Source organism: Protopterus annectens, chromosome 8.part1 (genome assembly GCF_019279795.1).
Source record: "Protopterus annectens isolate FY-2018-M chromosome 8.part1, PAN1.0, whole genome shotgun sequence".
NCBI classification, from domain to species: domain Eukaryota; kingdom Metazoa; phylum Chordata; order Ceratodontiformes; family Protopteridae; genus Protopterus; species Protopterus annectens.
In genome coordinates this window covers 57,487,760-57,510,771 of record NC_056742.1, presented here as the reverse complement: position 1 = coordinate 57,510,771, position 23,012 = coordinate 57,487,760, and the positions used below count along the sequence as shown (strand labels likewise).

At 34.3% G+C, this 23,012-nt stretch overlaps 1 protein-coding gene across 4 annotated transcripts in view; it reads right to left on the bottom strand.

The window, feature by feature from the left end:
* ZNF536 (zinc finger protein 536) overlaps positions 1-23,012 on the bottom strand; it is a 1,745,320-nt gene that overhangs the window by 3,132 nt on the left and 1,719,176 nt on the right. The gene's annotated exons all lie outside the window — the stretch shown is intronic.

Below are 23,012 nucleotides of genomic sequence, written 5' to 3'. Positions count from 1 at the left end.
TTTACATTAAATAGAGAGAAATTGCTGCAATTTCTTTTCTTCACTAGAAAGAAAGATGTTTTGAAATCATATAAGGAACAGTGATTTGCAAAATAAATCTGCTTTCAAAAATTCATTTGAGCAAGCAAAGAATGAACAGCAATGTAACTAATTTAAAATGATTCCTAGGAAACAGCAGCCTTTTCATGCAAGATATATAGGCTCAGATAATAATTTATTGTACTTCAATTCACTTTAAGAATACTGTTCTATCTCTCCTGAGGTAGAGCATGTGGTAACACCATAACGTGAGGTGTTCATAATCCCAGAGGACCAAAGCATAGGAGAAAATAAATGATCATCCATAATCGGACATCTATAGAAGGACCACAAATGCATTTTCCTGTGATCGCTACCCCGCATGTGACACAGATCATATCCAATCTTAAGAAATGCTGACTTTCAATACATTTTGTTGACATTCAGTTATATATATCATGGTGCCATCTACAAATGTTTTTAAATGCAAAAAGAAAAAAAAAAATTGCTGATGTAGTTATTTATGACAGGAAAAACTTAAACAGGTGGCCATTCAACTTTAGGAAGGTGTTTCTCTTTTTTTAAACTTTTGTCATATTTCTGTAGTGTTACGAGACTTGTAAGCTATAGAATTCAGTACCGGCTATGTTACTGTTCTATTGTGGCAATGACATCTGGCAGAGCTATACTCCATATCAATCAAACACAGCCCAGCCATAGCAATCAAACACAGCCCAATCTCTGTCAAAATGACTAATGTGATGGCAAATGAGCAAATGCAGTACCAGCATTTGGTAGGACAATGTGTATAAAGAGAAAGGGACAACATAAACTGCATTTTAAAACAGCATTGCAACATTTGATGCTAGTGTGGTACATTAACATCAAAGACAGAGACAGATTGTATACCCATTAGTAACGCTGCCTGCAAATTGTATTAAAAGCTCATCACGGTCACTTAAATATCATGATAAGACTCTTTGCTCTGATTGACTCCTGGTAGGAATCTGTGTACTAGTGTTTCTAAGTCAATATGTACTCTTGTGCATGTATCCATTTATTGTTTTATTTCTCGCCTGTAACTTCATTCCATTCATCGGTCCACTGTTTTACTTTACACTAACAGGGGTTAATGGTTATAGTTAAGTGATTGCACAAACAGTGCTTAGCTCAGTTTTTTCCTTACCTTTAGTGAATGGTTTCTGATTTGCTTAGCATATTTAAGGACTTGGCATGTGTTATTTTGCGTCCCACCACCAAAAGATAATCCAAATGATAAAAGTACTAATTACTGATGTTTCAAAAAGCAAATCAATAGAAAAAAATTCTGTCCATAAAATATTCATATTGTGTATAAATAGTTTCAAACAACACTATCAAATTTCTTTAATATTATACAAATTCCAATCTGCATCTATTGTCAAAAGTATCACCTTGGGGATAAAGTAAATAATGCTTTTATTTTTTTTTATCGTACATTCTACTACATTCAGATATCTTAAGATATTTTTAGAGAAACACCCCAGCTGGATGCAAGTACAACAGCATGTAGCCAGGTGTCAAAAATAAGTTTTTCTACATAAATATTCAAAGCAGAACTTACAAGTCTATCAAATTAACTCTCAGAATTAATTAAATATCAGGAAACATTGAATGCCAATGAACTACATAATCTTATATTCAATTAACATAATGATAAATTAGATTGCTGAAGAGATTCTGTGAAGTCATATTCAAAAAAGTCCTCTGTGCTGTATAATACAAGCATTGTAGCGTTCACAGAGTCCACGATACAGACAACAATACAACTCAGAGAGAAAGAATTATGTGGTCAATAGTTCACTATCAGTGTGTTGTTGAGGGATATGTACAAAATGTGGAATAAGTTCTCACCAGGCTGTTCATATAAGTGGATACTGCGTACCCAAGATTATGTGCTGAGTGTGATCAGGGATAATAATGTGCAGTTACACAATGCACAACAAGGTTGTGTATCTGCAACTGATTATGCTTCCACTTGCTTTGGAAAAACAGGATATGAGAGGGAAGGAAGTACAGCAATGCATGTTATGTGCTCTTGCATTGGTTTTTAGCTTGTGCTAAGGTGACTAGCTGTGACAGGGAAGGATGAACAGCAATGCATGTTATGTGCTCTTGCATTGGCTTTTACCTTGTGCTAAGGTGACTAGCTGTATGGAATGGTAACGTGGCACAGAACTTGCACAATTGTGTGTGTGAATGCATTTGCATCTGATTCTGTTGGTCTGCCAGATGCTCTGCTGAGCTTCTGGCAATCAGATGACTACAACTCAAGGGCAACAATGCACAGGACAGCATGGCAAAAAGCAATATAGCTTGTATGCCTGGCAGGGCACATGGTAATGTTTCAAGGGGGGGCAGACAGTGATTTTTTAGCCAGTTATTTTACTCCTGCTTTCTTTTCACTAACAGAAAATGATCTCACTGATGATTATATTTAGCAAGTGGGAGTGTAGACCAAGACTCAAAAACATTGTCCTGCACTCCCAGAAACTGCAGTAGCCAAAAGTAGCAGTTCTAGTGATTGCAGGAAATGCAATTCAGAGACATGTTAACTGCAGAGATAAAGGCCTTATTGTTGGGTAATCATGTTGCTAAATCATGCGGTGTTACCACTAGTGCTAATCAGAACTTACTTGTGGCAATCACCACTGACGTCCCATGAATCACATTTGGATAAGCACTCCCATCAGTCATTCACTTACACACACTTGCCGACATTCAAATTCTCTCACACACATATATATACACACTCACATGGACACACCACCGCACTTCTTACCTATCCTAGAGTTTACAGAATGCCCCTTATGTGATCTCATATTTTCCCTGCCACTTATAAATCCTGGATGATTAAGGTGAGTTATTAATGCTAGACATCAGAGTTTCATTCTTCTTATTGTTCAACGACCATTATGAGGATAGACTTTCTATAACTACTTTTTAAGTGACCTGTAGTAAAGTCTCAAAAAATTCTCACTTGTGTCAAGTAGCGTCCTTCTTGACTTTGTCCAGAAGTCTTAAGCATGGCTGTTTAGAGATGTGGCAGCTCCTTCACATGGCCACATGCCTACCCTTCACAACTGTAACTGAACTTACAGTCCATCCCTGATTTTTGCTTTGTATGCCTGATTTGTTCCTTTTAACTCATGGAATAATTCAGCACCCCCCCCCCCAGTAATTCCAGATATTAAGAGATCCATATATCTTATTGTTCAAAAAATATATTAAGATGCAAGAACTGCTACTTAATTAAATTAGCATGAGAGACTAATTTCTGCATTTTTAATGGGCTATTATCTGTACAAAATGTACAAGGTTTGAAGCTTTTCCCTGTTGTTCTTGTAACTGTTTTAAGTGATGCAGTTTAATATTTAAAGAGTTCCCTTGTGTCTAGTATTAACACAGAGGACTAAAGATCTGCACTGTTAACAACCTGCATTACTTGCCAAGAACACAAGGCTCAAAGTCTTTTTCCCCATGTTTTTTTTTTAATTTTTAAGCAACTTATGGAAATAAATAAAATGTGCCCCTAGTGTCTAGTTTCCCTATACTCTCTACATGTTTTGAGCTGCAAAACTTTCTGTTCTATTAATTTTTAAGTGGCTTCAGAATAATATTAATTCTTCCTGATACCTAGTGTTCTCCTAATCATCTTTTGTGCTACAAAACTGTTATGTTACATTTTTAAGGGACTTTGGGGTGATATTGACTGTCCCTGGTGTCTAGTATTCCTCCAACCCACTCTGTTTTTGTGCTGCAGAAACTCTTGTTGTATTATTTTTTAAGTGACTTCAAAGTAATTTTTAAATTTCCCTGGTGTCTAGAGTTTCACACATCAATAGTGCAGGATATGCGTATTAATCTATGGGAATTTAGAGGTATGACAGCATCCACCACCCAATGCAAACACACATATTCACACATTCTTGCTTAAACACACATACACATAAATCCCCGCTCACCCACATATACACACCCATGCACACTCACACATACCCTACATATCCACTAACTAACCCCTCCCCCTGCCATACATTTCTATTGTCCAGATTTTCACAGAATGTCCAGAGTTTTGCCTTATATTTTTGGTCTGTTCCTCATACAATTTGTGGTTTTCTGGCTTTTTATGGCAAATAGGTGAGGAAGAATTTATTAAATAATAACAGGCATTTGAGTTTCAGACTTTATATCCTTCGGAAAATACACAAGACCTTTCATTCTAGCAACTTTCTAATATTTAAAATTTGCCCCTATATTTTGGGCTTTGTCCTCTCATTATTTTTACCTTTCTCTAGAATTTTTATGCAAAGAGGTTGGGAGCTATGCCCCCCACTACAACCACCTAGGCAAACACATAGTTACACACAGATATGCACACTCACCTGAGACCATTAATCCATCTGCATACTCTCACACATGTAGCTATATGCATACACGCATGCATAAATAAACACCCACTACTACTTTTCCACAGAACTACTCAGTCTGTTCTTCTAATGCAACCTCATCCACTGGACATAATGGGTGAATGCAAATTTTTAGCTTTTTCAACTTGCCCAGGTGAGCTAACTTATTAAGAGAATAATGAAAGCAGAGTCAGAAAACAAAATCTGTATCATTGTGGCAGAAGGAAGCATGCACCCACCACACCATCCTTACTTTATTGCTTACTCTGAGATTGCCAAACCAGAAGGAAATTATGATCAGTGAGATACAATGAAAAACTGTCTCACTCGTAGTGCAAGCAGCTGAGGTGTTGGTGAAGGACAGAAGAAAAATGCAGTCCATTGCAAACAAATCACTTCCGTGTGCAACAACCGACAACAAAAGATCTTGAGCAGTTGCTACAACAAGCTGACACTCTCAACTCAACCAACTGTGCAACAGTTAATCACATAACAAGTAACAATATGTATAAGATGAATATATGCTACACTGCATACTCAATCAGAAATTTGATTGTATTATATCATTACTATTTGATTGTATTATATCATTATTTTTCATGTTTTTATCGAATCATATATTTAACATATTTATAATGAGTTGCTAATTTTCTACATATTGTAATTAATTTATTTATGACAAGGACTCAACAAAATGTTCTTCATAGGTTCATAAATCGGTACTGGACTAACTGTCATTGTGAGCCATTTTAAGCCTAGTCGATTATGTCTTGGGAGACTCGAACCCTGCACTTTGTGTTTGTGAGGCAAACACCTTAACCATTAGGCCACCCTCCCAACCTGTATAAACCAATTGCATTATTAAATGTAGATCATAAGATATTCATGGCAATCTATGCCTTTATAATAAAACAATTTCTTTCAATGTTGATAAACAATGGTCAGACTGTGTTTATAATGAACAGGAACACCTATGATAATATCAAGAGAATACTATCAGTAACTGATTATGCTAAGAATTCAGACAAAGAACTGACTTTGGTTAGTCTGGATATCAGTAGTGGATTTGATTCAGTTAATTAGTACTCACTATTAGTACTGAAGGAATTTAATTTTTCAAAGAATTTCTTCCAATTAAACTTCTGTATGAAAACTCCTTTGTATACATTAAGATATGCTCATAATACTTCCCAATCAACCATGATTACTAAAGGTACTAAACAGGGTTGTCCCCTGTCCCCATTGCTTTTTGCTCTAGTTATGGAACTTTTGCAAATTATATAAGATTAAATACATATATCAATGGCATACTCGTAAATAATGATTTAATCCCCAAAATACAATTATTTGCAGATGACATCCTATTAACTTTGACTGACTGCAGTTCTTCTCTTATTACAGTATTCCAAGCAATAGAAATATTTTGAAATAAATCAGCACTCAGTTTTAATGAGAATAAGACTAAAATACTACCTGTTAATTACATAAATGTATTGTGAAAGATGGTAAAATCACTTACTTAGGGATAATCTTGTTTGATAACATTAAAAATAAAACAACCCTTAATTATAATAATTTAAATTCCATAAAACAAACTCTTAATAAATGGAATAAATATTTTCACTATGAAAGAGAGACTCTCCTTAATTAAAATGATTATCCTTCTGAATATTCTATATATAATACAATCTGTATCCTTCCCTCTACCAAAAATATATAAAAGAGTATAATTCTTTGTTTCTCTGATTTTTTTGGTTTCTTAATAAACCTAGATTGGCTTTAAACCATTACATTAGAGATTGGACATTGGATGTTACTGGTCTTCCAGACTTAGAATTATATTCCTTATCCTCAATTGTTAAGACAATCATTTTTTTGTTAAATGACAACTCTAATTCCAAATGGAAGGATATTCAAGGAGGTATTTGGTGTAAATCCAATAATCTAACAAAATAATATCATACTAAAATAGCTACTAATAAATTGCATTGGTTAGTAAAAGACTGTTTTATAGAAAACAAAAACAAATCAGTTAACTCTTATTATATATTAATATGATAATAACTACCTTTAAAAATATTCTGAATATACAGCATGGAGTTTTGTTGCATTTACAATTGCCTATACTCAGAATAGTATTAATACATTTAATTTAACAACAGTGACTACATTTAAAGACAAAAACATGTTATACTGGTATCAATTACTAGACAACTGGAAGTTACAAAATGCTGACCATATCATTAAATTTGACTTAAGCAATGATATGTGGTTACAAATTTAAAATCGTAGACAATTTGTTGAATATAAGATTAATCTAACGAACCGATATTTAAAAATGTTTTCTCTGGATTCATTGCTCTAGTCATTGTTCTAATGCACCAGAATATAATTGGAAAGGGACTTCCATCTAAAGTATATAAGGTACTTAAGAAATCAACATTATGTCACAGAGAAAGCTATTGGGATTAGTTTTGAATTGTTAATAATAACTTCCCAAGTGAAGATGATGAAAAAACTAATACTCCAATCTTCAAAACAAAGTACTTCATCACTAAGGTGGAGGATATTCTCTTGGAAGTTCTTGCATACAACCTTTATCACACCACACAAAGTTGAATTGATGTATAATAAAGACATAGGATGCTGGAGATATAAACTAAATGTTAAAGCTGACTGACAGCATATGTTTTGCAACTGCGTAAAACTTACAACCTATTGAGATAATATGAATTCTTTCTTACAGTCTGTTTTAATGATAAATTTATGCTGATCAAACCTCTTATTTTATTTAATATACCTATTCTCACCTTTGTCATGAAAATAAAATACCCTCTTTTATAGAATATCCTAACATTAGCAAGAAAGGTCATCACCAAGAACTGCAAGAATCAGGCTGCTCCTACTATGAAAGGAAATTGTACACTTGCCAACTGATGTTTGTTTTGTTGAACTTTTCACAATCAAGACAAGAACATCTAGAATTACCTCTTTATATAATATATGGTTAAAATTCAAAGAACAGCTGTATAAACAGACTTTAATAATTAACACCTACTCTTATCACATTTATTTTTCTGTTTAAAAAGCTTTGTCTTATAGTAGACATAATTGTAAATAGTTATTTTAGTTGCTTATTATTATTTTTTTAGATACGTATATTTGTTTTATAATATTTCTATTGTCATATATTAATGTTTTGTTATTACAATTTTCAATAAAAACAATTGAGAGAAAGAAAAATAAACAATAGAAAAAGTGAAAGGTGAACGTAACTTTGGTAAATGGCATCCAATAGAATAGTAAATCTTGTGATGGAAAGGTTGTGTTTTTCTACAAGGAGATTGCATATATCTACAGCATTACTGAAACCTTGTTTAAAGATTTAAAAATGCATTACACAAATTATAAGCTGTACTAAAATTCAAATGCAAGAAAACAAGCTTGGACTAGAAATTGCTTTCATATGGTATTAATTTTATTGAACATCATATATATCCGCTATGGAGAATAAGCATCAAAGATTGAAACAATACTAATTTCATAAACTTTAATCATACTTTGACTTAGGAATGAGGTCCATTCCCATCATGGTATTAGACAATCAAAGGAGAAATTAAAAATAGAATAAGCATTTTCTGATTAAATGCTATTTTTTCAAAAATCAATGAAAATATAACCTAATTGGGGAATTTTACTCAGTATATAACTGGATAAACAATTAAAAATGAAATACTCATACTAAAATATTAAGGGACTACAAAGCATGTGAATATCTTAAGTATTTACAAGGCTAACACCTTTTTGCTCTTCACCCATGTTTATACCCTCAAGAATTAACACAATGTCATCAATTTTAACATAATAGTAAAATCAAACTTGTTGAGACTATAACTTAGTGGGATAAAACCTCCTCTGTAACTCAATATGGGTGCAATTTGCATTTTAGGCACTGAAGAAGTGGATACATATGGTGATAAGAGGGGAATACCATGATCACCTATCTGTGGTATGGACCAGGGCAAAGAAAATGATATGGTGGTAAGATGCCTTGGTAGGGCACAGTGAATTGAATCATAAAAGGGGCAGTAAAGGGCTTCATTGCAATGTCCCCTGTATTCCTCAGCCATGACCATGACTCAACAAGTTAAGGGTTAGGGCACAATTCATATTAAGCAAGTCACCATCCTTAGCCATACAGCAATACTGGAACACAAATTCCCTCTCCTCTGTCCATCCATATCAGTGGCATAAAATCCTGTTGTCTAACAGATGATCCAGAGGACTGGTGGATTTGAGAGCTGAGGGATAATGCCCATGAAATATGTGGCATTCAAGACTTAAGAGGGCTTAGGTAGTACCTAGATGTTGTGGAACAGAAGACAATGCATCCAGCTATGTTAAGTATCTCAGGGTGGTCAAACAAGGCACAAAATTAAACTCTGTTTTAAAGAAATCATATCTTCTAGACACAGTGAGCAATATGTATATTAAGTACCCCAAAGTGGTAAAAAAGTAATAAAATCAAATGCACTTTAAACAAGTCACCTTTCCTAGATTTTAAGAACAGAAATTATGATTCAATAAATGATATGCATTAAAAGATAGACTGAGATGCCTTCCTCAGTGAACCAAGTAGCTCAACTTAGGATCCATTATGAGATCTATCATACTTCTGAATATATTTGGGCGAAATCCAAATATACAGCAAAATTAAGCAAATAATGCACAACATTAATAAGCTGTACCACAGAGGATTGTTAGCCAAAAATAAATATATTTGACAAATAACAAAATGGCACTACTTAGCTTTCAGACATTATCATAGTCATAAAAACTGGTCTATATTTAATAAAGAATAGAAGCTACTTGTATTAACAAACCTTCCAGATCTACCCTAAAACTCAACTTGAGCTCAAAAAGATGACAGCAAAATAAGATGTTATTACCCAGATAAGGCCAAAACAATTGTAGATCGATGAGTCTGACCACCAAACTATGCAAAATCACTGACAGAGACAAACTAGACCTTATTCAATATGTCAAAAGGATCTTTTTTTGTTTGATATGGAAAACAAAGGATTTATAAAGAAGAAATCTTTTGGGGTTACTGCTGTCTGGTTTAAAAGTGGAAAACAGGCCCTTAATAACCAAATATGCTGAAGACTGAAAATAGGAAAAAATAATTATTTAAAAGAGATCTTTCACAGTTCAACAAAATGGTCTACTAACTAAAGAAAAAATGATAAATATGATGAAAGCAAGGAAGGTAAAAAAGAGGAGAGGTGTGAGAGAGTATATCCTGATAAGATTTAACATTAGTGTCCCACAGAGATCAGTTCCATGGCCCCTTTGTGGGCTACTGTTCTCTGATATAAAAGAGGAAAATAGACTGTGAATACCTAAATATGCTGAAGACTACAAACAGAATAACATATTTACTTCAATGATAAATTTAAAAGTTCAATAAGATGAACTCGTAACGAAAGAAAAAAAAAATATGATGGAAACAAGTAATGTAAGGAGGAAGGGGTGGGTGAGAGTTGACAGTGCAGGAAAATGAATGCGGAGACCAAACAGGATATAGTAATAGATGTCAAATAGCTTAGGGATGGGAAGCCATAGGTAAGTAAACACGAGTTTAAGAAATTGTGAAGACAGAAGGAATGGTTTAGGAGAAGTGGAGAGGCAGGTTGCCTCAACAGCTATACAGGTCTTCAGCAGGACAGAGAAGAGGGTCAAGAGGAGTTGTACTGTTTAGAGATTTGATTATGATGAATATCAAGAGGGCAAGCAATTCAGAATGGAATGGATGAGTGACAGCGATAACTAACTTGGGATTGAGATTAAATAGGACAAGCCAGGAAATGAGAAAGAGATACACATATGCCATAGTACATGTGTGTATTAATCTCATGGCAGGTGGAAGTACAGGACAAACACTTAGAATGACATGGGGACTGGCCATGGCATGCAAGAAGATGGTGTGTGCAATGATCTTCTTGGTGGTGCTACCAGTTTCAATCAAGTGGTCTTTAGAGGCACACATCATTCAATGAAATATAAATTTATGCACTTCTAATGCATGTTCCATCTGTATTTATTTGGAGTTGTTCAAAACTGAAAAATATGAAACAATGACACTGATAAATTATTTTCATGCATCTGCAAAACAACTAGTAGGCATTAACCTATCAAACATGGTTTACTATCAAAATGTGGAAACTCAAAATAATTTTCCACCTTTGATCAAAACAGTTAGCCAAAATTGGTCATAATGAATTACCAACATTTTGGAAATGGTAACACGGAATCAACATTTAAAAACCACAAGTTCCCATGTTAAAAGTCCATGTTACTGGCTAACATTGTTGCAGGGAGACAAGCCCCCCTGCACCCACCATGTGGGGGCTTCACCCCCACACCCCCTGCATATTATATATTCCAACTCCTAGACCACACTACAGTGAGAAAAGGGTACATTTCCCGATCCCACTGTAGTGCAATCTGTTATCAGAAAGTCAGTTCCACATTAGTGAATTCACTCTACCATTTGCTAAGGTGGAGTCAAACATTTTCCAGATCTGCATTAGCAGAACTTGAAAACAGCCGTTTGGCCTTCCAAGCTTCTTGTAAATGCCAATTTGAATTGTGATGGAAACCCATCGAACACCATTTTCTTTACAGATAACAAATTCAGACAACTTACAGCCCATTAATAAACTATTCTTTTCTTTTCCTTTGTTTTTCTTTTTAAAAAGGTCACATTTTGGGGTTGGTGATTTGGACTTTTTTGCCACTTCATAAAAAAATGATACCAATACATAGACCACTGTTTACTTTCTGGAATGGCCAGTGAAAGCATGGTATCCAGCTACTTGGCTCTAATTTGAAGTTATTTATATTTTTAAAGAAGACCATGCTGATACTTCTTTGAATTTTGAAGTTAAATTCCAAATGGTACAATTCTGTAGTCGAGTGCTGTCTCACAGTGATTGTTTCTCTAAAATGGTTCCCAGCTGTGGTCTTTTTTTAGGACCATTCATGTTCCCTGAGACTGTTTTGATTTTTACAAGTGCATAAATTGTCATCCGTATTTTTAAAACCTGCAGCTAGATGAATTGGTGAACTGAGTCTACTTCAGAAGACTTGACAAACCAAAGGACTAACTCTCAAAAGACTGAAAATTCAAAATACTGAATACATTGCTAATGCAGGGGGCAAGTCCCCCCTGCACCCCTCATGTGGGAGGCTGCACCTCCCAAACCTCCTGCTAACTATATATACCAACTCCAAGATCGCATAACTGTGGAGAAGAGGCAAATTCCATCATTCAGTATTCTGAATTTTTAGTCTTTTGGTATTCAGTCTTTTGGTTTTTCAGTTGTCTGAAGTAGACCCGGTGAACTACCAAATTGAATGGCGTACACATTTAATGTTGGATTCACATCCAATCAAGGGCTCTTTCTTAACTTTAGTCCATTTGGTTGCAGTCACAGGTTCCAGTTATCCAAGATCTTAAATAGAAAAAAGGAAATATTGAAATATATGCATACAGAACTTCAAAGATATGTATTAATGACATATCACTGTTTGTGTATATACACTCATACACACACAAACACACACACACACACACACACACACACACACACACACATACACACACACACACACACACACACACACACATATATATATATATATATATATATATATATATATGTATATTTATATGGATCCCCTACACTACACTGACACACCACAAACCCAACAGCCAAAACGCCGACACCAAAACACCGAAACCACACAAAACTGGCAGTACACATTACCGAACACCATAACACCGACTCACAACACACACTCAACACAAGCACACCAAAAATCTTACTAACCTACACTAAACCTTACATACACAACTATCTATGCACTTACCTTAACCCAAACCCTAACTCTAAGGTCCGTCACTATCGCACACTTACCTTACCCGCACCCTAACCCTAAAGTCCGTCACTATCGCACACTTACCTTACCCGCAACCTAACCCTAAAGTCCATCACTATTGCACACTTACCTTACCCGCACCCTAACCCTAAAGTCCGTCACTATCGCACACTTACCTTACTCGCACCCTAACCCTACTGTCTGTCACTAACACACACTTACCTTACCCGCACCCTAACATCTGTCACTATCGTATACTTACACAGTCTCGCTCATTTCGCATGTCAGTGTTTTCAGCGTCGGGATTTTGAACTGTCGGTTATTTCCATTGTCGTTCTTCCAGTGTCGGTGTTCTCATCATTGGCATTTCGATCTGTTCGTGTTCTCAAGTAGACCTAGATATATATATATATATATATATATATATATATATATATATATATATGAAGGTATAACCTTCCATCAAAATGGAAAGTAGTTAATCCAACAATGATTGAATACTTTCCATTGAAAACATAAACATTGATCTGCAAAGGATAAATAAAAAACTTGTCCCCACATCCCCTGCTAATTATATATATATCAGGTCTGAGATCAGACTACAGAGGGAAAGGACATATACCCCTGTCACCACCGTACCACAATCTCTTGCTGAAGAAGCAGGAACTTTTTGATCAGCTGATATTAAATCCACTGTACTGACTTTTTCACAAGTCAGTGTGAAGCCAATTCAGTGTAATGTTCTACATATATATATATATATATATATATATATATATATATATATATATATATGTATACACACATGTATAACTGAATAACAGCTTAGAAGTAGCATACAATTCTGTATTGAATTTATTTGCAGTAGTACTCCTTTATATGACCTCAAATACAATGCTAATATTCTTGTGGATGAATTATCTTTCAACTTAAATACACCTTTCATCCCCTTTCTCCCCTCTATACTCACTGAAACCCCTTCTCCTGAAATCAATTTGAGTCATGCCCTTTTGGCACCTTCCAAAATTAAAAACACTACTTCCTTCGTTCCAGACAGTGTTTATACTGAAAAGTATAAAGTTTCGTTTAGCAAAACCCCTCCATCAACTTTTCGATCCTAGTCTCTCCACATGTCATGTCCCAAAGGTCTGGAAAATGGTAGTCGTAGTGCCTTTGCATTAAGGTGGTCAGCCTACTGACCCAGGGAATTACCAACCTATTAGTCTTACTAGTATTATTTTCAAGGCTTGGGACATTATTATACCTGAACTAATGAACAATGACATAAGTAACCTTATATCTGTGGATACAGAGTGTGTTCACTTTGTTAAAGACACACCATGCCTGTTGAGTTTTTTGAAAGGGTTACTCAGACCATAGTTAAAGGACATACAGTCCACACTGCTTATCTGGATGTTGCCTAGGCCTTTGAGATTATCTCCATGTTTTAATGACAGATTCTTTCAACTTAACATTAACCCATAGATTTATCACCAGATTTTAATTGGCTGTCAGACAGAACCCATACCCTTAAGACTGAGGGTGTTTGCTCAAGACAGAAAAATGTCAATAGTCATGACCCATATGGCTCTCTTCTGTGTTTCCTCTACTTTGATATATATTTCAGTTCTTTAGGAATGCAAGGCTGCATAATAAGGACAGTGATGTGTACTCTTCTTTTGATGCTCTGGCTAATGATTTTTGTCAGAGCGGTTATCGTGACTCTATGGTTCACCCAATACAGAATGAAGTACTGGCCTATCATCAGATGAAGGCAAAACCCTTTTTCAGTAATGCGCCTGATAACATTCAGACTATTGAGAGTAATAGAGCTGATCCAGTAAGGCTATGTTTAAACTATTCTAATAATGTACATCACATCTGTCATATTATCAGGAAACACTGGAATATACTTACAACAGACACCAAGTTTATAGAAATTATAGGGGATGATCCCAAATTTACATATAATATTTTTAAATTGATTAAGAGAATGCTATGTTATAAACCTCTCTCAAGAAATATTAAATCTAGACAAACTCTAAAAGGGACTTTAAAATGTGATGGATGCAATGTTTGCAGCTATATTAGGGCACGTGATCACCTTATGCATCCAGTCACAGGTCAGAAGTATAATTTTAATTTTTATGCTGACTGTGGCACACAGAATATTGTTTATTTTGCTTGCTGCAATATATGTTATTGTTATGTTGGAAAAACAAATCATGCTTTAGAGATAGAGTTAGAAAACATGTAATAGCATGAATAAATGTGATACCAGGAATGCACTTGGTAAGCATGTAACCAAGGAAGGTGGTGATGTTAGAACTGCCACAGAAATATTAGAAATAAAATGGATATTAATGCTTCGGGCAGCTACAGGTAAAGGACTAAATTAGTATGTCCCTTTAAAACCAGTTCTCAGGTCACATGGCTTGAGTTGCTGATATTGAATTATTTAAGTGCCTGTAATGACTGTGATTATTTAAATCTGAAGAAGCACCCAGATACAATGCAAAAGCACTTATCTTTTTTTCTGATTTTACTGTTGTTATTGTTTTTTACGATTAACGTGTTTTCTAGCCATCTACTTACACTGACTTTTTTTTTTTTGATTTAGTTTATATATTTCTGTGACATAAAAGCCTATATCAATAGCATATCACCCATCAAGTTTGCTGATGATTGCAGACTGAGAGCATTCTGATACTCAAATTCTTTAGCTTCACGTCTACATTTTTGTGCCGTAAGATGGGAAACTTAACCCATTTTTATGTCTGATGTATTGTAGCAAAGACAGAAAGATAGGGCATTTTGAAAAATCCACAAAGATAGTATCCCTAACTTCTTATTATTTTATTTTCTGAACTGAACTATGAAGGCTAAGTGATGAACAGATTCCTCAGTTTAAGAATATGTTTATTTGTATTTTTTTAAATTTCTGTGATTTGATAGGAACTGTACTACAAAAAACAGTAAAATGGATTAAATTATATTTTAAGAAGATTTATGGGACTGATATTAAAGAGTTTCTAGTAGAACCTGAACGGTATGGCTAAACGTTCGGTATTAACCTATATGCTTCAAAAATATAAATTGCAGTTATATAGTATTGTACATTTCTATGTCTCCATAATAATTCCAGCAGCTTCTGATAAAAATAAAATAGTTTTACAACTATTTACTAATCCACCATCTTCTGCTGGCAGTATACTTTTGAGGGCATCTATTTTCTACATATTTCTTTGCTTCAGATTTAGCAGACAAAGCAAATGTATATCTGTGATTTCACTGAAGCTTAATTCTTTTTTCTGGAGTAACTATTTTGTTAACTATATTGCTGTATCTAGCTGTATCCAGCTTTCAAAAATTCTGGATTTTGTCATATGATAATAGAAGTACATTATTTCATATTATCCTCAACTGTTTTTGACCAGAAATAGTGGGTAATAAATCACATAGCATATTATTGCTTATTGCTAGCTGCTGCCACAATGCTGTCCATTTTAACCTGTTCTAACATGGTAGGAAAGATATCACCACTAAATGAGTTTGCTTTACTATCAGTTGTACTGTATTCTCCACTAATGTGAATGGTAGGATTGAGAATGCATACACAACGTACTATGTTGTGATACAAAACTGATCATATCTCCTTGATATCATTTTTAAATATGAACTTATTAATTATTAGATGCCTTACATCAACTTAGAGTATGACTCCCAGAATCTCCTTCAAACACCTTCTTCTACAACTCTACTCTTGGCATCTACTTGTTTTCAAGTTGCAGCTTAGCATTAAGTGTCCCTGAAGGAATCCGTAGGATGCAAGAATGTAAGACAATAGCAAACAGCTTGAAACAAAATTAGTTTTAGCTGCTTTAGATGGAACAGTAGTCAGCATGAAATGGCATCCGCCTATTGAATAAATATATGCTTTCTAAATACACCACTGCTGACTTCTGCCTATAAATACTAATCAGCTAAGCAGATCAGTTAACAAATGCTTTTCTCTCAGTACCTACTGGCTAAGTGGTCCATCTTGCCTAGAGTTATTTGACTGAGGCCTGATGATTACTTCAAACTCCAATCATTTTCTGTAAACACTGTCTTTTCTTTTCATTGACTCTTCTAAAGCTGTACAGATTATTGTCTTTAATATATGTATATTTGCTAGAATTGCTAAAATGATCAGGAATTAAGACAAATAAACACCAGATTTCTCAAAGAATATGATAGTTATCAAAGACAAAATAGATCACAGTGGAAATGGTATTGCATGTATGATTTAGGGGAGGGGAGCAGACTAATAACCCACCTTGTGTAGGTGGCTCTGAAGACAAAGACTGCCAACATACCTTACTCTTCTGTGAGATCTGAATAGAATATTCAGTGCACATCATGGAAAACTGGATAAACCATGATGATTATCAAATAGGAAACAATATGAGTGAATGTATGTGTGTATACATGTATACATATATGTATTAGTTCTAGGAAACTTTCAATCGAGAAAAAAAATGCAGTTGAGTGAATTTAAATGCCATACAAATAGCAACTTAGTAATTTAATTTTGGTGAATGTAGGTTTAATTGATTTAAAATATGGTGAATACATAACAGCTGATCACATTACCAGGACCAAGAAGAATGTTCTAGAACAGAAAAAATTAAACTTTTCATGAATAATCAATTTCAGACATAAGACAGATGTAAATAAGTACACTGCTGTTGTTAGTAGGTGTACAGTCAACAAAATAATTTATATATGACTCAGGTAGGAGAAAAAACTCTGTTATTATCATGGGTTGCTGCAAAATGAACAGACGAAGATAAAGCTCCAGGTATTAGAAAGAGGAGAGTTTTAAAGTTATAAAACCATTTCTTCAAAAACATTAGCAATAACATTCATTCCATATTATAAGTGGCCATACCTATAGCACCATGGACATTAAACAGAGTGACAATTATCTGAGTAACGTAATATTTGTGGGAATATGCTTTACATAATTATTACTCATTTAATCAAAATCTATTTAGCTGTACCTGTTCCATCACGAATCATAAAAATAAGGCATCTTGGTGGGGAAACAAGCCCCTCATGCCTCCAATTTCAGTGGTGAACCCACTGAACCTCCTTTATTATAACATATTGTAAGGTCAAACAAGTTTGTGATGAGTTAAGAAATTACCACAAGTATTCTCATTTGATCTGACAGATGAGATGAATTATGTTTTTCTCAAACCCAAAATGATTATATAAAATGAAAATATTTATGTCTAGTGTGTGAGATCATTTAGTTATATAGCCAAATTTATCTTATTATAAACTACTGTGAGGCCACACAACCTTGTGCTAAATTAAAAATGCCACAAGTGATCCCATTTGATGTAACAGGTAAGATGAATCATGTTTCTATAAAACCTAAAATGATTAGATAACTGAAAATATTTAAAGTCTTAATGCTAGTCTGGAAGAAAATGTAGATATGTATGTATGTGCAGAATACAAAAAATCAGCAGAATAGTCAGCAGAGAGACTGCAGTATGCAACAGGAGAAGTAGGTCTGCACCCTCAGCAGTACACAGATCACAACTATCTAAACACAGAATGCAGCACTGATTGCTGGGGTTGAAGAAGAGTTCAATCAGAGAGGTAGCACTACAGACCACAGAAGCATCACCCCAAAAATCAGAAGAAAATTAGCCAGAATGAGCATTTGACAAGGGTGTCTTATTTGTCTCATAGAAAGGATACTGAGCATTATGACGTGCGCATTACACAGGACACTGGCTGCATGAAACTATTTCATCAAACATACTCGGTAACATATGCATTGTCCTTATTTTTACATTACTGATCATTTTTTGTAAACAAAAAGGCCTAATGAAACAATTTTTGCATCATAATTAAAAAGTCACACTAACGAATACACAAATTATTGTACTCAGCCAGGAGAAGAAGTGGAAATGCTGCCCCTTAAAATGCATATCTGTCCCAGTCTAAGAACAGTGTTGTAAGTAAAAATACAAATGAAGTATCCTTTGTTTTAGATTTCATCAGACAAGCAGATTTAAGCATAAAACCTGTTATGGACTCATTAAAATACCTATGCAGCATTAAGTGAATTACTTTTATGATTAGAGGAGCACCTTTGCTAGAAGAATATGTAGCAAAACATTAAGCTCATATCTTTAAAAAAATATGTACACAGATATAAATATACAGGTCTACATTTATTAGTCGAAGTTACATTACTTTGACTAACAAAAGTACGACCTGACTTCCATGAAAGTGCACTTCAGCAAAAGTGCACTTTCGCGAAAGCCAATTCACCGAATCAGCAAAATAAATAGATAAGCAAGAAATATTGTTTTACAGGGGAGCAAGCCCCCCTGCACACCCCTGCTACTTAAATATACTAACTCCGAGATTGCACTACAGTAGGTAAAAGGATATATTTCCTTATCCCCACTGTACTGTGCTTCGGTGAATCGGCTTTCACGAAAGTGCACTTTCCCTGAAGTGCACTTTTGCGGAAGTGGGGCCGTACTTTTCTTGTTCAAAATAATGTAATTTCAAACAAAAAAAGTAGACCTATATATATATATATATATATATATATATATATATATATATATATATATAAAAACACACATACATGCTTTTCCCTCATGTGTTGTGGATTACTAACCCTATTTCTGAACTTAAATATGTTTCATTTCCGAATTTTTCATTTGTTTTGGTTACATTTTTCTTAACTTGCTTAAGTTAATAGTTTCACATGTATTTGAAATTAAAAGTGGGAAAATCATGGAGATCAAATAAAACTGAATTTTAAACATTATAAATACTGTACTCTTATGCTATCTGAAATTCACAACAACCCAGACAAAGGTATTCACATCAGCTTTTATGGTTAAAGCTATTTTTATGACATTAATTGAAGGTACTTGTATCTGTATGAAGGGACAGTGCATTTTGCATCATTCTTCTTTAGACCACAAACGATGGGATAACTGCTCTTTAAAAGCTGCTGTGGTTTTCTCCCGAATCCCAGAGGTTTGTCCTAAGTGAAACTGCATTCCTCAAAATTGCCAAAAGGTGTGCATGCAGTATTAGATTGGGCAGGTGTGTGCATCTTTCCTTAGGTTGGTGCTTTGTTCTGGAATAGGTTCTACACCTTGAGCCCACTGAACGGCAGGATACAGTCCGACTCCCCTTCTTCAATTACAAGATATCATGCAGGTAATCATGGAATGAATGATGTGAACTATTCATTAATACTCATTAAGACATACACAAACATTAAATGAGCTACCAAGTAAAACAAATTGGAAATATACATACTACATATAAATGCAAGGAAATAAAATTAATTGCTATACAACAAAAGTAATGCATCAGAAACTTTTTTTACTCATTTCCAGCTTTAAATATTCTGCAATATGCCTAGCAATGTAAAAGTAAACAGCATGACATAAACATTATTTAAAATAAGTCTATTACGAGCCTTTGAAAGTCTAACCAAATGCATTAAAATAGTCTACATATACAACTGAAGGAAAGTAAATTAAAGGAAAGGCCTTGCATAGTGCACTGCTTATCAGGAAATTTCAATCACATTGTTTCTGAGCTCAAAATTCCTTTCTTTCCACTTGCACAATCAAGACTGACCTGTCAACACGTAGCGTAAGTTACAGCAATCATATATAAATACTATTCCACTTAAAGAAGTCTGGGCTTCTCCTGTCCTGTAGAGTACTTTTCATTCATAAATTCTATTATATATGTTCTATATAGTGCAGGTAACCTTAGAAAGCCGCAGCAATCCAGACTGCAGGGTTATATTTCTTTGCTTCCAACATAATTATTTTGAATTAACCTAATGTTTAGAAGACACTGAGCTAATAATGTTACTTATTGTCTGCAGGTCACCAGGAATTGAAGGCAACGAACACCCGACAGGAAGTACTGACAGGATGATAATGAGATTAGCACCCTGTAACTCAAAGACGAACAAGTGAGGAACATCGTTAGTGAATAGGAATTGTCTCTTCACAGGCTAGAATTTGATCTGTGTCCTACAGTTTAAATTGGTAAGTGATAATTCTGAGTTGCAACTTGTCAGAGTTGGTGATTATCCACTACTCCTGTCATTACATTAACTGGCAATATTTTTATATACTATACAAAGTATTAAACAGGTTGTATTGATTTAATATAATGGGAAAATCCTGGTCAAAACTAAACAGTAATATCATGTTATTATATGCTAAAGCTTAAAGAATGATGTTTCGCTTCTTTTCTACATGTTCAGGATACTTTTAGATTCAACAGCTGCATGCAAATTAAATTTCAGATTGAATTCAGTTGCTTTTGACGCGAAAAGCGTTATAACATGGATTACACTGGTAAAGATTAAGCACTTAATTGCACATTTTGTAATATGTTGACTTTTTATAGTTCTTCATAAAACTATCTAAACTAAATATTAAAGCTTCAGCCACAAGAAAAACAAAAATGCACACTATTCTGGCTGATAAATAGGTACACATACACTTTAAAGGTTAATAACTAACTATATTTACAGTGTAAAGGCCAACTATAATAACCGGAATAATAGTTCCTTATTTAAAATGTTAATCATAAGTTAAGTAATTCTTTTTAACTTTATTATATGTATGTTACATGATATTACTAATAACGAGTTTGTTCCTGATTTATTTTCCTTCTTTTGTAGACCTGGTTTGCTGACAGCTGCAAAGGACCTGTTTTTTGCCATAATTTAGTTTTTAGTAATGCATATGGGTGTTCTTTATGAATATAGGTCATAAAAGTAATGGCAACAGACATCTGTAAACATGTTACCAATAAAAGAGGCAATATATGTAGGAGATTAACTGTTATTCATTCTGAATATATATCTGCAACTAAGGAAAAGCCAAACAAAGTCAAAAGACAGCCTGGGTTTATTATTTATTAAAACACATTTGTGCATGTATTTATTACTTTATTGCCCTTTCAATATGCTACAGCTTTAAGATGTAGGATCATGCATGACAATCTAAATATATGATCTTTATATTATATGTAGTAAGGGGGCCCCCAGCATGCACCCTCAGAAGCCCATTTCCAGTGTAATAAACAGAAACAAAATGGGGAGAGATAGGGGGTCAACCCTATTCCAAGTATAACAAAAAACACATATATTATGGTATCAAATTTAAGGCTAAAGCATATTCTGAAAATGGAGCATGTAGTTTTAAGGTGACACTCTGTCAAAGTACACTACACATTAACCAAAGTTATAGTGAATCTGGAAATACTATGGTCCCATCCAGAACTGAAGGGGCAATATACAACCAAGACAAATCACTAGCAGAAACCATTTATTTTCTACAAATCAAGCTAAAGTTCTGATTTAAAGTACAACCAATAATATATATACATATTTATCATTCCCTGCTAATGATAATATTTTCTTGTTTCTTTAAGGACATTAAAATTAAATACTGAAGTCATTGTTTGAGTTTCATTTAAAATGAATTTGCAAACTTGTTGTATTCTCTCTGTGTGTTCAATAAAGCTACTTTCCTTATTCCGCTATTACAAATGACAAGTTGCTATAAGCACTAAGCTTCAGGAAGCTAACATTCAAACTTTACTTTTTATGGATGTTGTCATTATGGAATATTATGTTTCTTCTAAGTTTATGAGATAATGGCATTTGTCTCTCTGGTCATACAGTTTGTGATGCTTCAAGAAACTTTAAGTAGCCCAGTAAACAGATTTATTTTCATTGTAGATTACTGTCAATCTCTAGGTTAAAGGACTAGAGAGACTTGGAATAATAGTAGAGATCATAAAAGCAAATGGAAATGAAAAAAAAACAGGTCCACAAGCTAGATATCATACATGTATGTGATGTGATAGACATTTAGAAGAAAGTTTTTGTGGGTGTTAAAAAAGAAAGAATACACAAATTAGTGAACAACATATGGTTAAATTTAATTTTTTATAGGGTACGTAAGCAGGAGTGTGCAGGTAAAATAATGTTTAAATGAAAAAGTGGGGATTGTGAAGATATACAAAGCTGTGTTGTGTCCTTTTGACTTTTGTAGTGATAGTGTTAGGGTTAGAAGCAGGGGTATGGTAAGTGTTACTGTTAGGGTTAGCACACATGAGTATGAGTAACATGGATAGGGGAGCCACAACACGAGGAAAATGTATGGTAGCATATATATATATATATATATATATATATATATATATATATATATATATATATATATACGGATTCACTTTATATCCTCAAAATACTGAAATATCAGAATTCAGTATTTTAAAGTTGTAAAGTCGAATTTCTGAAACCACAAAAACTCAGAACCGTGAAATTCAAAATCTGGCACACAGGAGATTTTGTCTTTCACACTTCTACTGCACACACACACACACACACACACACACACACACACACACACACACACACACACACACACACACACAAACCATCCTCCGCACACACAAGCACAAGCTCTCTTGTACATAAAAGCAAGGGGTGCAAGCCCACCTGCAGCACCCATGTGGGGAGCTGTGCCC